The following is a 16453-nucleotide window of genomic DNA, read 5'->3' on the forward strand; positions in this document are numbered from 1 at the left end:
GAAGTGCCACTGCTTCCAAGGTTTAGGCTCCCCTCAATGGGACATTTGTTTGTCCCTGTTTCGAAGAACTGAGTGCTTACTGGTATTTTATTTTTCTCTCTGTAACTCTGTCTTTCAAATAAATAAATCTTCCAATAAAATGAAAATAAATAAATTTTTAAAACTGAATATAAAATAATCTTTAAAGCAATTGATATACCACTGGTTAATATGTTACATGGTTATTTTTCCTTTGTACCTAATTGCAGTAAAAATCATATAATGCAAAATTTATCATCTCAATCATTTTAAGTGTGCGGTTCAGATGTGTTAAGTACATTCACTTGGCTGTGAAACAAATCACCAGAAAGTGTTCATCTTACCAAATGGAAACCTATCACCATTAAACAAAACTTCTTTTCCCCTTCTCTGAGATCCTGTACAACAATCATTCAACTTGGTTTCTATGAATGTGACTGCATTTTGGCATTTTCCAGCATTTATCCTTTCTGTGGCTGGCTTATTTCCTGCAACATAACTTCTTCAAGGTTCATCCACGCCATAGCATGTGCCAGGGTTCCTTCCTTTTGAAGGGTGAATAGTGTTCCATTGTTGAGATACACCACATGGTTTATCCAGTCATCTACAAGGTTCATCCATGCCGTAGCATGTGCCAGGGTTCCTTCCTTTTGAAGGCTGAATAGTGTTCCATTGCTGAGATACACCACATTGTTTATCCAGTCATCTACAATGGAAATTTGGGTTGCTTCCACCTCTTGACTATTGTGATGTCCCTGTTGTATTAAAATATTGAAATGTAATTTAGCTGTTGTCTTCTGCTCCTCTCTGCTGAGTTTGATGAGCATACTCTCATCCATAAGGCCCCTATTACAGTAGTAGAGAGTATGCAACATAAGATGAGTGTAGGAGGCAGAGCCCTGGGGGACCCAGCCCTCCAAGATGCCAGGATACGAAGAAGAAGGAACAGAGATAGAAAGTTCAGTAGGAAAGGTGCAGTCCACAGGATGAGGGTGTTTCCTGTAGACAAACACCCAAGACGATGGGGAGGCCAACAGGGCGTTAGTAAAAACCAGGCTGCCCATTTTGTGTGTGATTTCAGAAGAGGCGAGGGGTTGATTAAAGTGGCTGGAGGAGCCGAAGGAGGTGAAAGTGTGGGAATCTGTTGACGACCCCTCAAGCAACATCAACATCGCTGTGAATGAGTGGCAGCCAGAGGGGCACCTAGCCTTGTGTTGTTACTGCTGCTTCTCAAGCTGAGACACTAGAGAATGCTTAAATGTTTGTCTCGGTTTAACAATGGTTATATCAAAGACTGAAAGGCTTATAAATGTTCTTTTTGTCCTGTGGTTTTATGGGTCACAAGTTCTAGAAGGGACGCGTGAGGCAGTTTTGTTTGATCCATGGGGTGCCAGTGGCAGGGGCGGGGACTGGAGGGTCTGCTTCCCAGGTGGTGGTCTCACCTGTGCACCTGCCCTCCAGGGCCTCCAGGGTGGGCAGTCTGGTGACAGTCACACTCATTGCATGGCAAGCTGCTTCCAACCCACATGGGAGCAGCAAGCTTTCTCTAGACTTAGATTTGAAAGTCAGAGAGTCACCGTTTGCAATGCTGGCATCCCATATGGGTGCCAGTTCACGTCCCGCTGCTCCTCTTCTGAGTCAGCTCTCTGCTTATGGCCTGGAAAAGCAGTAGAAGATGGCCCAAGTGCCTGGGCCTCTGTGCTCCTGTGGGAGATCCGGAAGCAGCTCCTGGCTCCTGGCTTCGGATTGGCCCAGCTGCGGCCATTGCAGCCATTTGGGAAGTGAACCAGGGGATGGAAGATCTCTCTCTCTCTCTCTCTCTCTCTCTCTCTGCCTCTGCCTCTCTGTAACTCTGTCTTTCAAATGAAATAACTCAATTTTTAAAAAAGATTTATTTATTTTTTTGAAAGACAGAGTTACACAGAGAGAGAAAAGGCAGAGAGAGAGAGAGGTCTTCCAACCAATGGTTCACTCCTTAATTGGCTGAAACAGCTGGAACTGCGCCAATCTGGAGCCAGGAGCCAGGAGCTTCCCCCAGGTCTCTCATGTGGGTGCAGGGGCCCAAGGACTTGGGCCATCTTCTACTGCTCTCCCAGGCACAGCAGAGAGCCTGATCGGAAGTGGAGCACCAGGTCTTGAACCAGCACCCATATGGGATGCCAGCGCTTCAGGCCAGGGCATTAACACCCTGCACCACAGCGCTGGCCCCAAAATAACTAAATCTTAAAGAGAAAGAGAGAAGGGCCAGAAATTTTGAGATCCATGTACACACAGGGCCTTCAAAAAAGTTTGTGGAAAATGGATATCGTGACAAAAACTATGCATGGATTTCAAAATGTTTTGCACAAAAATAAACACCAAAGATGATTTCCTTTCCTTTTTGAATGTTGAGAAGTTGTTAAACTTTCAGTGGGGAGGCAGACACAGACAGAGTGAGCTCCCATCTGCTGGTTCACTCCCCAAATGCCCACGACACCCTCTTAGCCCCAGCTAAGAAACTGGACTTGGAAACTGAACCCAGGCACTCTGCCGATGTGAGACATAGGCATTCTTAATGGCTAAGGCAAACAGCCACCCCTAAACTTACATTTGAATTCCATTGACCATGAACTTTCTGAAGTGCCCATAGGCCCTTGGAGTTAAGCTAACTACCCCCAAACCACTCCCTCTACCAGCTATGTGACCTTAGGGCAAATTATTTGAACTAAGCAATGGTTTTCTCATCTATAAAAATGGGCACCAATAACCTCAAAGAGTTGTAGTGAGAACGAAATAATTCATGTAATGTGGCAATTAGTAAGCCCTCAATAAAAGGTAGGTACTTTATGATAAAACTATCTTCCCATGAGTGCCTCAGTTTCGTCTCTGAGTGGGAAGCACAAGTTGAGACCATCACCATCCAAAGGCATTTGCCAGCCAAGCTGGAAACCGTCATGACTCACTCTCCACAAGTGCTGCACTTAGCACAGGAGTGGAATTTTACCTTGTGTGCGGCAAAAGCTTTACAAGCTTCTCCAAGGGTTGGTTTACAAGGAGAAAGTATCTTGGGCACTTATATAATAAAGCTCACTGAATCAGAAGGGGAAGAGACTTTCAGCATCCATCCAGTGTGCTACGGCCTTACCATCCACACCTGGGAGGATTTGCCATTGTGCAAACAGCCCGTGGGTCTTCACCAGGTCCTACTCCAGCCCCCTCCTCTCCCAGCCTGCCCTGCCCTCCCTGGACCCAGCAAGCTCCCAGAGCCCAGCCTGGCCTGGGTTAGAGCCCGGGGGCCTCCTTCTTGCCTGGGAGCAAAGTTGGAACAATGGCTTTTATCAATTCTTTGCCTTATTTGAAAATGAGAGATGACAAGGAGCACTTTGATTAGTATTTTGATAAATACCATAAAAGAGAGGCTTCCTTGGGCCAGTGTCAAGAATTTGGGGCATTGTGCTGCTGAGCAATGATGCAGAACTGACTTGATCTCTTTGTTTTGGCTGCCAAATACCCATGGTTGGTTATAGCCATCTTCTGGGTCCTCAGCACACCCCTCCCCCTCCACCATGCTCAGCCTCTTGCAGGGAGGGTCATTTTTGCACAGGACTCTCTGAGCATGCCCATAACCAGCCATTGCCCTCTGGAATCCAGACTAAATATAGCCTGTCCTCAGAGCTTCACCCATCGCCTGCTCTGTCTCGTGCCCTTGGCTGTGAGAGGCCAGGGACGTGGGTGTTGCCTGGCCATCTCGCCTGCAGCCTGTGCACGACAAAGACCTCCTCCTCCTTCCCCTGTTAAGCCTTCCCTGACCAGATCCTCATTCTCAGCGCTTCCCAGAGCACCTGTCTCTTTCCACTGAACTCACACTCATCACAACTGTGTCTCTGCGCACCCCGAGTGAGTTTTAATGTCTGAGCTTCTCTGTGCAAGGGCACTGCAAAAAGTGTATGGAAAAATGGCATTAAAAGATCAGTTTATTTTGGTGCCAAAACGTTGTTTTCAAATCCATGCATAAAGTGGGGTCTTCAAAAGGTTCATGGAAAATGCATATTATAAAAAAAAGACTATGCACGGATTTCAAAAAATGTTGGCACCAAAATAAACTGATCTTTTAATGCCATTTTTTGACAAACTTTTTGAAAAGGAGTAATTTTTCTGCCCCCATCCCCAGGCCTGATGTAACTGATTTGCGCTCCTTGGGGAGCTTCATCCTTCCTGCTGAGAGTGTTCCTCCCAGAATCAAACCAAGACAAGGCAGCCAGTGCAAGCGATGAAGAGAAAGCTGGCAGGGAAATGCAAAAGGAGACAGGGAAGGGAAGGAATCCAGGCAGGGTAACTTAGAGCAGGTAGAGTTCAGTGGAGCTCCGGTGCGCTGGGAGCAGGTGGATCACCCACCTCCAGGACCCCTCACCGGAGGGTATGCACCCAGCCACTCTCATCAGTCATCGGTTGAGGGTGGCTCCCGGAGGATGTTCCTTCTCCAGTCATTTTATTTTTGTTCTTGCTTGGGCAGAAGTGGCTCTGGAGGACAGAGAAAGCCCTTGGGCAGTCCTGGGTGCTGGCAGCAGTCTTAGGTGCTAGTTCAGATATACAAAATGATAAGTGCTGGGGGCACTGACATTTCCAACATTATTTGTTATTTTTCCTTCTATTGCATGTTCCCAGGACATGCTATTTTTACATCTTTGTAACCACAGTGGAGGTATTTTGAACCCTCCTTGGAAGTGCATTTTCAGGTTGATACAGTTACAATGACAACTTCTAAAGGCTGCATAATTTTGCGTCATATGCATTTGCCACACTTCTCAAACTATAGCCCTGTTGCTAAACACGTGGTTTATTCCCATTTTTTTGCCATTCTAAATAAACGGCTAGAAAACAAACCTGTAAGGCATGAATTCAAATACAGCTAACAACAGTCATCTTTAAGTTTTGTGAAATTTGCTAGGTTCAGTAGTACCCAGATGTTCCTCAGCTGCTAATGTAGGTATTGCTGTACAGGTGTTTTGAAGATAGGATTCAGTCAACTTGCAGTATTGGAGATAATCTCCCTCATCTGCGTTGACCTGGCCCACTCAACAGAGCTGACGTTTACATGGAGAGGAGGAATGCTGCCTTGGACTGAGGCCTCAGAGCTGCCTGAGTTTCCAGCCTGCCCTTCCTGGTGGCCTGCCCTGGACTTTGGATTTGACCAGTCAGCTCCCACAACTGCAGAAGCCAATTTCTTGCAACAACTCTATAAGTGAGAGTGCTTCAAAATTTGTGTTGAGGGGCCGAAGCTGAGGCATAGTGGGTAAAGCTGCTGCCTGCAGTGCTGGCATCCCATATGGGTGCCAGTTTGAGTCCTGGCTGCTCCACTTCTGATCTAGCTTCCTGCTGTGGTCTGGGAAAGCAGTAGAAGATGGCCCAAGTCCTGGGGCCCCTGCACTCCCATGGGATACCTGCCTCCTGGCTTCAGATCAGCTCAGTTCTGGCCGTTTTGGCCACTTCAGGAGTGAACCAGTGGCCGGAAGACCTCTCTCTCTCTCTCTCTCTCTGACTCTGACTCTCTGTAACTGTGCCTTTCAAATAAATAAATAAATAAATCTTAAAGAAAATTTGTCAAAATAGAATTAAACAAATTTATTTTGATGCAAACACAAAACACAAAACTGAAATCCTAAATGCAAGTATATATTCTCTGGTGGAAACTTAATGACCCAGCAAAACTTTCCCCTGCCAAAAGACACTGTAAAAAACATTTTAAGGCATGGAAATTTGTTTTCTTATTTCGTACTTTTCTCCTTTCCAAGATTGAGATTCCTGGATGTGGCACACACATATTTAACTTACATGTACACTCTTTATTATGAACCCCAAGCAAGTGGTCTAGGGAATCCAGAGGGTAAGTCTCAGAGGGTGAGTGAGAGGGTCTCCAATCTAAGGTGGGCCTTGAAACACCTCTGAAAATACAAGACAATGGAGAAAATTGTCATCACCAGGAGCCTGCTCAGGGAAGAGTACTGTATGTGATTAGAAGGGGTAATTTGGTACATCGCTTGGGCAGGAGCAAGACTTGCAGAGCCAGTGCTTGAAGGACAGCTGACAGTGCCTACACTGGTATTAAAACAAAATTATTTATTTGAAAGGCAGAGATGTAGAGAGGCAGAAGGAGAGAGAGAGAGAGAGAGGTCTTCCATTCGCTGGATCACTCCCAGATGGCTGCAATGGCTGGAGCTGGGCTGATCTGAAGCCAGGAGCCAGGAGCTTCTTCCGGGTCTTCTATAAGGGTGCAGGAATCCAAGGACTTGGACCATCTTCTACTGCTTTCCCATGTCACAGCAGGGAGCTGGATCAGAACTGCAGCAGCCAGGACTCAAAACAGCGCCCATATGGGGTGCCGGCACTGTAGGTGGCAGCTTTACCTGCTATGCCACAGCACCGGCCCCTATACTGTTCTTTAAAAGCAAATCTAAATCTAAAGAAAATCTAAACAAATGTCTGTTGAATAGAGCTTTCAAATATTAATCTGTGAGCGTTGCTCACTTATCTAGGCCTACCCTTCTGGACCTCAAGTTGACAACTGAATTAAGTTTATTAACCACACGCCATGTACCTGGACCACTTCTGAACAATACGAGATCTCACTACCTCTCTGGGGGTTGGAGTAGAGATAGTGGTAGGGATACGAGCAGCCTGGATCCCAAAAGGCTCCCTAAAAGATGTGGTGTTTCAAGAGCTCTTTTCCAGTTACCCCAGCAACGTATTTGAGGTAGCAGGCACTACACGCAGGGCCACGGGTACAGAAGTGGGAGAGGCAGCATGGACTCTCCCCCTGGTGGAGTCTGAGGGAAAACAGAATGGAATGGTGCAGCGATCACAAGACGATCACAAGAGCCAGTAGTAAGGACGAGAAAGGAAACACACCTGCCGTCACGAGGGCACACGCTGGCAGAGGCAGCTTTGCGGAAGCAAAAGGCACTTTGGAGGAAGTGATGGTGAAGTTGCTTCTTGCAGCTGTACCTGACTCCCAGAAATAGAGTTGAGCGTGTGTGTGCTCGTGGTAGGAAGGAGAACAGATAAGAGACTGGTTGAGGAAGTTGCTACTTCCGGCTTTTCATCTTATCTCCTCTTAGCAAAGCAGCAGAAGGAATATACAACAACTACAAATACAAATACAAATACAAATACAAATATATATATATATATATATATATATGAGTAGGTTTGTCACACCTCAAATAGTCCTTGGTCCTCAGCAGGTGCCTGGCAGGTGCTAAAGACCAAGTGAGGGGAAAATCTCCCTGGTGCTGTATCAGGTGCCAGGCACTGGATGAGGGGCTATCAAAAAGTTCATGATAAATGGAAGTAGAAGAAGCTTCTTTTGGAGCAAAAAAAAAAAAAAAAAAAAACCAAAGTTTGAGACCCTTGCATATGAGTCTTCAAAATTTCTTGGAAAATGTGCATTATGAAAAAACTGTATGGCTTATGCTTTTCCTAAACTTCTTCTTCTTCTTCTTCTTCTTCTTTTTTTTTTTTTTTTTTTTTTTTGCATTTTCTTCCCTTGATAATGCCACCATCCCTATAGAAGCATGAGGAGATCTCAGCCTAGGGGTGTTGAAGAACTTACTCCAGGTCATAGACCCTTCTGTGGCTGTAGCCACGATGGAGATAAGAATGGGACCAGAGAGGACCATTCTGGGAGTGAGTAGAGTCCGTCGGAACTCTCACACTGAATGCTCCTTATTCCTCTGGGGTGTGCTGGAATTATTGTATATCTGCAGCTTCTTGGTAATCTTCTTATTCCCCAAGAGAGTTTGGAGTAAGGAATTAGCAAAAATTAATGGTTGCAGGGAACATTTTTAACTTGGCTTCCAGACCTTTAATGACAAGTTACCTTCTGCTTCTTTATTCTAATTTTTTTCATGAACCACAATTCTTACTAGGGGCTTTTTTAAACTGCTAATATATTTTACATGGAGCAAACTCTATGAAAAGCCTTCTCATCAAGCAGATCCTCTGGTTTCCTTCTCCCTGGATCTATCACTATCTGGCCAGGGTGCTCAGGGATCGGCTAGCGTAGGAGATAAGCTTGGACATTTCCGGTGAGCGCTATATTTTAGGGATCCTGTCTATCTGTGGCACACAATTATCATGGGCTACTACATTCATCCTCAAAGTGGCCCTCTGAATTAGGAATACTAGGCACATTCCTGGATGCAAACGACAGACACTGACTCTGGTTAACTCCACAGGAAAGGTGTCTGGGAGCTCACCCTGAGATTGGACTTCAAGAACAGAAACCAAGGACATGGACTGACAACCAGAATCACAGGATGGGAAGGGTCTGGCCAAACACCAGATACCTCGCCCACACCAGCACCGCTCCCACAGAGTGGATTGCCAGACGGCCCTGCATCTTTGAGCCGCTTGTTACAGACTCAAAATTCCAGATGGAGTGGGCATGGTGGTAAGGGGTTACACTGCCACCTGCAAGGTCCACATCCCATACTAGAGTGCCGGTTCAAGTCCCAGCTACTCCGTTTCCCATCCAGCTCCAGCTCCTTGCTAATGCACCTAGGAAAGCAGCAGCAGATGATGGCTCAAGTCCTCGAGTCCCTGGCACCCGTGTGGGAGACTGGGTGGAGTTTCTGGCTCCTGGCTTCAGCATGCCTCAGGCCCAGCTATTGCAGGCACTTGGAGTGAACCAGCAGATTGATTTCTCTCTCTCCCCACCGCCCTCTCTAATAAATAAATAAGTCTTTAAAGAAAACAACACAAAGTTCCAGGTGGAATTCTGCTTCTTCGGGGAAGGCACAGCGCTAGCAGCTATGGCTCACACAGAGTACACCTACAGGCACACTTCAAGCATTTCACGGGTCCATCTGGAACTCAAAGCCACATTTATTTTGTTGCAACATTTTTCTTGAAATCCATGAATTCTTTTTCCACATTATGCGTTTTTCTACAACTATTCTGAAGGTCTTTGTAGGCATAGATTTCACAATATCTTCTTGTAGCAAAAATAAAAGTAGCTTTTAATTCTGCTTTTCATGAAGTTTTTGAAGCACTGACAAATCACCTATCCAAAAGACGGATCAAGATAAAATGAGATGGCTTTTTTAGGGGTGTCTTAGCCCAGGATCTTTCTTATGCTGAAGCCCAGGGCTGTGAGCCCGGTTCATTGTCCTCCCTCGGCACTGGCCGGCTGCCTCAGAAGCAAGTGCCCCTGGCCATCCGGCAGCAGGGGCAGGAGAAGCATCAGGACAGTTCACGTTCATGGCCACCGTGAGGAAGACCAGAGAAAACACACAGTCTGCCTCTGATGTGTCCTCATCTCCGAAAGATGGGACACTGCTGATTAAAATCCGATTCCCATCCAACAAGCACATCTTCCGCTAATTAGGCACATTAGCTTTGTGCAAGGTCGGGTGTAAAACAACTTTCACTTCACTCATTCCAAAAGACAGGGCTCACGAGGGCAAGAGGATGTGCCCCACATAACGAGAGCTATTGTTGGGTTCTCCATGGGGGCGTTCCATGTGCAAGGTGGTGAGGCTTTTGCAGGTGCAGTCATCCCCCCAAAGACAATTGGCTAAGCAGCGTTTCTGTGTTTTGCCTTTTCAGCCTCTCTGGGAGACACTAGATTTCCCTAACTCTAACCCCCAGATTACTAGACATAACGAATTCCCAGACACATAGACTTGGCAGTGACTGCTTCACCCCTGAAAGGTTGCTTTGCACTAAGTGCTTCTGACACTAATGTTCATGCTTAAGCAAACACATTACAGAGAAAGAAGAATGGCTCTCTCAGCCGGCCTGGGCTGCTGGGCACTGTGGGAGCTGCAGCTGCCCAGGGTCTCATTAAAGCAGGAGCAGGGAGACCCAGTCCTGCAGTCCCACACAGGCACCATCACCCACACACAACCCCATCACACACAACCACCATCAGGGAGCTGACTTCAAGACGCGCCTGCGGACAGAAAGAGGATCACACTGGGTGTCCACACGCTGCAAACACTGGCATCGCTGCCTTCCCTGCCACTCTGCTCCGCCTCCTTCCCCCTATACATGAGAATATCCACACTTGCCCCCGAAGGCCGGCTGGAGAACTAGACGGTTTCTAGAGACGCCTGTATTTGGGGCTATTTCTTAATTTTTTCCACTGGAGCTGGTACCTTGGAGTGTCTTTGTTCACAGTAGCGCCTCTGTCTGGGGCTATGAATTACGTTGTCGAAAGGAGTTTCAAACAAGGTTTGTTACCTGGATACCCACAAATATGCTTGGTCTGTTTGTATAAATCTGAAAACCCTGTCTTGTCCTTAGGAAACCAGGCCATTCTGCATATTAGGAAAGGGACAGTGAGTGCAGGTTCCCATTGGTGCTCTGGGCTTCAGGGGCGCAGTGCCTGGATAAATAGGCAGGAGGAAGCCACTCCTCACAGGGGAGGCTTTATTCCATTCACAAGGAGGTAGACATCTCTGTCGCCGGATGCACAGGGAAGAGTGTGCCATCCGATGTCCCAAAGGCAAGCCTGAGTCCTGGTCCCATCTGCCTGCAGTCACTATTAAAAATCTCCTCCACATGGTGCACAATATGCCACAAAACAGCCCAGCTGTTGATGCACAGGCTAGAAGGAGGGACGACAGGAGACAAGGGCAAAGCAGACGCTGGAGGAATGACAGAATCCTCTGGCTGGAATCTGGGACGGCCCGCACGCTGCACGCAGGAGCCCACCGCCACCGCTGGGAGAGAGTTCAGCCACTCTCTCATCAGCGCAGCCTGCAGCATTTGCATCTGACAATGTCCCACATGTGTCACTCTCACTCTCTTCACAGCCCTCATCCCCCACCCTCAGACCAACCTGAGAATAATGACTGCGAGTCAGGGGGATGACGTCAAGCTCAGGACCTCTGGGGGCGCCACACTCAGTAGCATCTTTGTGGAGAAGGTGCCACTGCGGGGGGTGGGGGTGGGGGCTTCCTGTCCACTGATGCACTTCCCAGATGGTGGCTGTCAATTCCATCACCAGAGTCCTCCGGGCCAAGCCCACTGAGATGTGCTCGCCAAAAGGGAGGGGAAGACAGGCAGCCAATGCTGGCGGGGCAGCTCCCTAACTGTCACTCTTTTGCTGCTGGTCCTGGGCAGATGTTCAACTGCCTTCGTGTTTTTGCATTTCCTACAGCTCCCTTGCTAGCTTGGTTTCACCCACTTCATGGTGTCTCAGGTGTAGCCAAAGGGCCACTGACAAGAAAAGCATCCATGGTGCATGTTTGGAATGCAGGTTCACTGAGGCTGGCATTGTGGTGTAGTGGGTAAAGCTGCTGCCTTCGACACCAGCTTCCCATATGGGTGCCGGTTTGAGTCCCGGCTGCTTTATTTCTGATCCTGCTCTCTGCTGTGGCCTGGGAAAGCAGTAGAAGTTGGCCCAAGTCCTTGGGCCTCTTCACCCGCGTGGGAGACCTGGAAGAAGCTCCTGGCTCCTGGCTTTGGATCAGCCCAGCTCCAGCCATTGCAGCCATCTGGGGAGTGAACCAGTGGATGGAAGACCTCTCTCTCTTTCTCTCTCTCTCTCTCTCCCTGCCTCTGCCTCTCTGTAACTCTGCTTTTCAAATAAATAAAATCTTAAAAAAAAATCTTGCGGAAATGTGTATTAACAAAAAACTGTGTGAATTTCAAAACTATTTTGCAGCAAAATAGACATTTTAATACTAGTTTTCCACAAACTTTTTGAGGTTCCCTTGGATTAATTTCTCTGCCAAGAGATAAACTTGGGCACTTTAAAATTTTAGAGTATTTGAAGAGACTACAACTCACAAATTGAACGACTCCAGATCATTCTGGGGGATTTGAGACTCCCCAAAAAGGGACTGAGGGGAAGACTTTCTCAAAAGGTGAACGTGGAAAGCAAAGGGAAGTAGCTGATGGGTTAAAACCGAGCAATAACCTTATGAGGCCATTCCAATGAAGCGTCCCAATTAGAGGTGAGTTGGTAGTTTCCAATTGGTCAAGCTCAAGTTCCATCGTACTGTTTCCATGAGTTGACTTTGATTTGCTTGTACAGGAACCCAGGGCCCTGGAGCTGGCTCTAACTGGCTACCAGTTAATTATTTTAATGCCATTTTACAGACAAGGAAATTTGAGGTTCAAATAAGAATAGTACTGTGGGGAGCAACCCGGACTAGACTGAGTTACTGGAATTAAGATTTATTCTATGCATCTGCTCTCCCACAATATGGCGCTGGGAGAGAAGAAAACAGCTTCTACACAGCTGCCTCCAGTTCAGCCAATAAACTGTAGGACTTGCTCCTGATTGGAGGAGAGCAGCATACTCGGCGTGTGGGCAGCCGAGTTAGGATTGGCGGAGGAGGACTATAAAGGAGGAGAGAGACGGCATGCACCAGGAACATCTAAGGGGAACATCTAAGGGGAACACCTGTGCAGCCCCCGAGAGAGCCGGCCAGCGGTGTGCCACACCCCTGCGGAAGTGGGGAATGTGGCCAGGGGGAACTGCCCTTCCACGGAGGTGGAAGGGATAGTAGCCAACCCGGGAAGAACCAGCAGCAAACCCGGGGAGGGCCGAGCAGACGAAAGAACAGCGCAGGGTCCTGTGTCGTTCCTCCACGAAGACGGGGAGCGACAAGTACTTCATCCAAGATCACAAAGTTAACAAGTGGCTGACCTTGAATTTGAAGCCAATGTGACTTTAGAGCCTGCATGCTTTAACCAGGACAGAGGTGAGCACAATGCACAGATAACCTTACAGGGCTTCCTGGAGGAGGAAAAGATTTCTAGAAAGAAAAGACCACGTAACACCTCCTGGGAAAGGTAATAGTGAATTTCATCTGTTCATCAATATTGTTCATCTTCTCCTTTTTATATATGAAAGTACTTCAGAAAGTTCACGGAAAATGGATTTTAAAAGTTCATTTGGAGCTGGCGCCACAGCTCAATAGGCTAATCCTCCGCCTGTGGCACCAGCACCCCGGGTTCTAGTCCTGGTCGAAACACCGGATTCTGTCCCGGTTGCCCCTCTTCCAGGCCAGCTCTCTGCTGTGGCCAGGGAGTGCAGTGGAGGATGGCCCAAGTCTTTGGGCCCAGCACTCCATGGGAGACCAGGAGAAGCACCTGGCTCCTGCCTTCAGATCAGCGCGGTGCACAGGCTACAGTGCGTCGGCCGCGGCGGCCACTGGAGGGTGAACCAATGGCAAAGGAAGACCTTTCTCTCTGTCTCTCTCACTGTCCACTCTGCCTGTCCAAAAAAAAAAAAAAAAAAAAAAAAAAGTTCATTTGGGCACTAAAAATGTTTTGGAATTCATGCATTTTTAAATTTCTTTCAACTTAATACCTTGTCTATTATTTTTGAGATAACTTTTTTTTAAAGATTTATTTATTTGACCATCAGAGTTATAGAGAGAAAAGGAGATTCAGAGAAAAAAAGAAAGAAAGAGAGAGAGAGAGAGAGAGAGAGAGAGAGAGAGACTGACTCCATCTGCTGGCTCACTCCCAAATGGCCATAATGATGAGGGCTGGGCCAGACCAAAGCCAGGAGCCAGGAACTCCATCCAGGTCTCTCATGTGGGTAGCATGGTCCAGATACTTTGACCATCCTCCACTGCTTTCCCAGGTGTGTTAGCAGCGAACTGGATCAGAAGTATAGCAGCCAGGACTTGAACTGGCACTCATAGGGGATTCCAGCATCATGGGCAGTGGCCTAATGCTCTGTGCCACAATGCCAGCCCTGAGATAACATATTTTTAATTTATATTATAGTGAAAGTTTAATGTTCCAGGTGAGGGGTTTTAGTAACAATCAAATGTAAAGATGTTCAACTTCACTCATATACAGTAAAGTTTAAAGTAGCCACAGTTAGTGATAACATATGGTAGTATATAATTCTTAACAATTTAATTGATAAAGATTTAAAACAAAGTTTGACAAAAAAAAAACTCTTTGCAGCAAAACTGATCTACACAGGCATTTTTCTCTCTTTTTTGCTCTTTTTTTAAATTTTAGCACCTACATACAAGAGAGAACATGTAGTATTTGTCTATGTCTGGCTTACTTCAAACTCAACGTGATGTCCTCTAGTTCCAACCATTTTACTGCAAGTGCTAGAATTTCATGATTTTATATAGCTGAATAACACTTCACAGTATACATAAATACCACATTATCCATTCATCTGATGATGGACACCTTGGTTGATTCCGTATTTGGGCTGTTGTGAACAGTGCTGCTAGGAACAGGTGCAGGTATCTCCCTGATACAATGTGTTTATGTCTTTGGGGTGTACACCACTAGTGGGGTTGCTGGATGATCTGGGCATGTTTTTTTTTTTCTTTTTAGATACTTATTTATTTATTTAAAGGCAGAGCCAAAGTGAGGAGAGACAGAGACAGCAAGGTCTTCCATCTGCTGGTTCACTCCCCAAACAGCTGCAACGACCAGGACAGGGCCAGGCTGAAGCGAGGAGCTTCTTCTGGGTCTCCCACATGAGTGCAGGGGCCCAAGGACTTGGGACATCCTACACTGCTTTCCCAGGCACATTAGCAGGGAGTTGGATGAGAAGTGGAACAGCTGAGACTTGAACCGGTGTCCATATGGGATGACGGCACAGCAGGCTATGGCTAAACCCACTGTGCCACAGCACCAGCCCCTAAAGCAGCTTTTTAAAAAGGGTTATTTATTTTATTTGAAAGGCAGAGTTACAGAGAGAGAGAGGGGAGAGAGAGAGAGAGACAGAGAAAGAGAGAAACCTTCCATCTGCTAGTCACTCCCCAAATGCTTGCAATGGCTGGGGCTGTGCCAAATTGAAGCCAGGAGCCATGAGTTTCTTCTGGATGTCTCATGTGGGTGCAGGGGCCCAAGCACTTGGGTCATCTGCTGCTGCTTTTCCAGGTACAATAGCAGGGAGCTGGATCAGAAGTGGAGCAACCAGGATTCCAACTGGCGCCCACAGGGGACGCTGGCACTGCAGGCAGTAGCTTAACCCGGTATGCCACAGTGGGCCTCACCACCCCCTTTTTAAAAGCCCTGCTCTGAAGAGCCCCAGTATGGGGCAAAAGTCTTTAGCTGGAAAGAGGCTGCTCCCTGGCCTTCCAGAAGCTTCGACCCAGTCTTGCTTTCTCTGGCTCCTCAGCAGTGTCCACCAGACCCCACCCTGCAAGCTTGCGCTGGGGTGCGAAGCCTCCTGCCCCCGTGCTGAGGACAGCAGTGACTGCCAAGCCCGCTCTTCGCGGTCTCTTCCCTCACCAGTGCCTGAAGCCCTTCCAGCTCTCCTTTCCCCGGCAGCTCTCAGCTTCCCTCAGACAGACGATGCAGGCATGTTACTGGGCTTTTCTGATTATTCTAGATGCAAGTGCTGGCCGCACTGCCAGCAACCTGGAAGAGGAAGCACTGAGATGGGAAGCGTGGGCAGACTGGAATGCAGCAGGTGCGACGCTCGCGAGCGCACCTGTGGTCTCACTGTCACCACATGCGTTGTTTTCTCCCGCTTACCTTCAACCTCGCTGATCTCCCTGTATCGCTGACCTCTCTGGGACACTCCATTCCTCGTCTTTCCTCTTGCCAGTACTTCTCCTGGGTCTCTCTCCTAGCTGCTCCTTCCCACTTTTCCCTATTGGTGAAATACGATGATACTGCAAAAAAGTCAGAGAAAGGGGTGGGCATTTAGTGTAGCAGTTAGGACACTCACCAGGGAAACTAACTGGGCCTGATTCCTGGATCCATCCCCCGACTCCAGCTTCCTGCTAATGCAGACTCCAGGAGGCAATAAATGAGGTCCCAAGCAACTGAGGTCCTGCGACCCACATGGGAGGCCTGGACTGAGTTCCCAGCTCCTGACTTGGCCTAACCCAGCCCCACCTCGCAGGCATTCATGGAGTGAGTCAGCAAATGGAATCAGGTGTGGGCTCTCAGTCACTTGGTCTCTCTTTCTCTCACACATACACACACACACACACACACACATACACGTTTATGGAAACTGGAATTAAAACTATTTTGGTACCAAAAACATTGTTTTTTCATAATACAATGGAAATGCATGTTATGGAAAAACTATGCATGGATTTCAAAGATATTTTTGCAGGGTGGGCATTGTGGTGCAGTAGGTTAAGCCACTGCTTGGGACTCCCACATCCCTATCAGAGTGCCTGGGATAAAATGCCACCTCCACTTCCAATCTAGCGTCCTGCTAATGCACCTGGGAATCAACAGGTGCTGGCCCAAGTACTTGGGTTCCTGCCACACATATGTGATACCCGGATGGAGTTCTTTGCTCCTGGCTTTGGCCTGGCCCAGCCCCCAGCTCCTGTGGGCATTTGGGGAAGTGAATTAGCAGATTGGGAGAACTCTATCTCTTCCTCTGACTTTCCCTCATCCTCGCTTTCAAATAATAAATAAATAAAGCTTAAAAAAAATTTGGCACCGACCAGTGCCGCGGCTCACTAGGCTAATCCTCCATCTAGCGGCG

The 16453-nt window shown here is 47.5% G+C and overlaps 1 long non-coding RNA gene across 1 annotated transcript in view; it reads right to left on the minus strand.

The window, feature by feature from the left end:
- Window positions 1-16453, minus strand: part of LOC103351649 (uncharacterized) — a 48099-nt gene that overhangs the window by 28325 nt on the left and 3321 nt on the right. Inside the window, exon 2 of the long non-coding RNA XR_007911808.2 lies at window positions 15478-15617. This is a non-coding gene — a long non-coding RNA (uncharacterized lncRNA). The remainder of the gene's footprint in view (window positions 1-15477; window positions 15618-16453) is intronic.

Source organism: Oryctolagus cuniculus, chromosome 20 (genome assembly GCF_964237555.1).
Source record: "Oryctolagus cuniculus chromosome 20, mOryCun1.1, whole genome shotgun sequence".
Taxonomy (NCBI): domain Eukaryota; kingdom Metazoa; phylum Chordata; class Mammalia; order Lagomorpha; family Leporidae; genus Oryctolagus; species Oryctolagus cuniculus.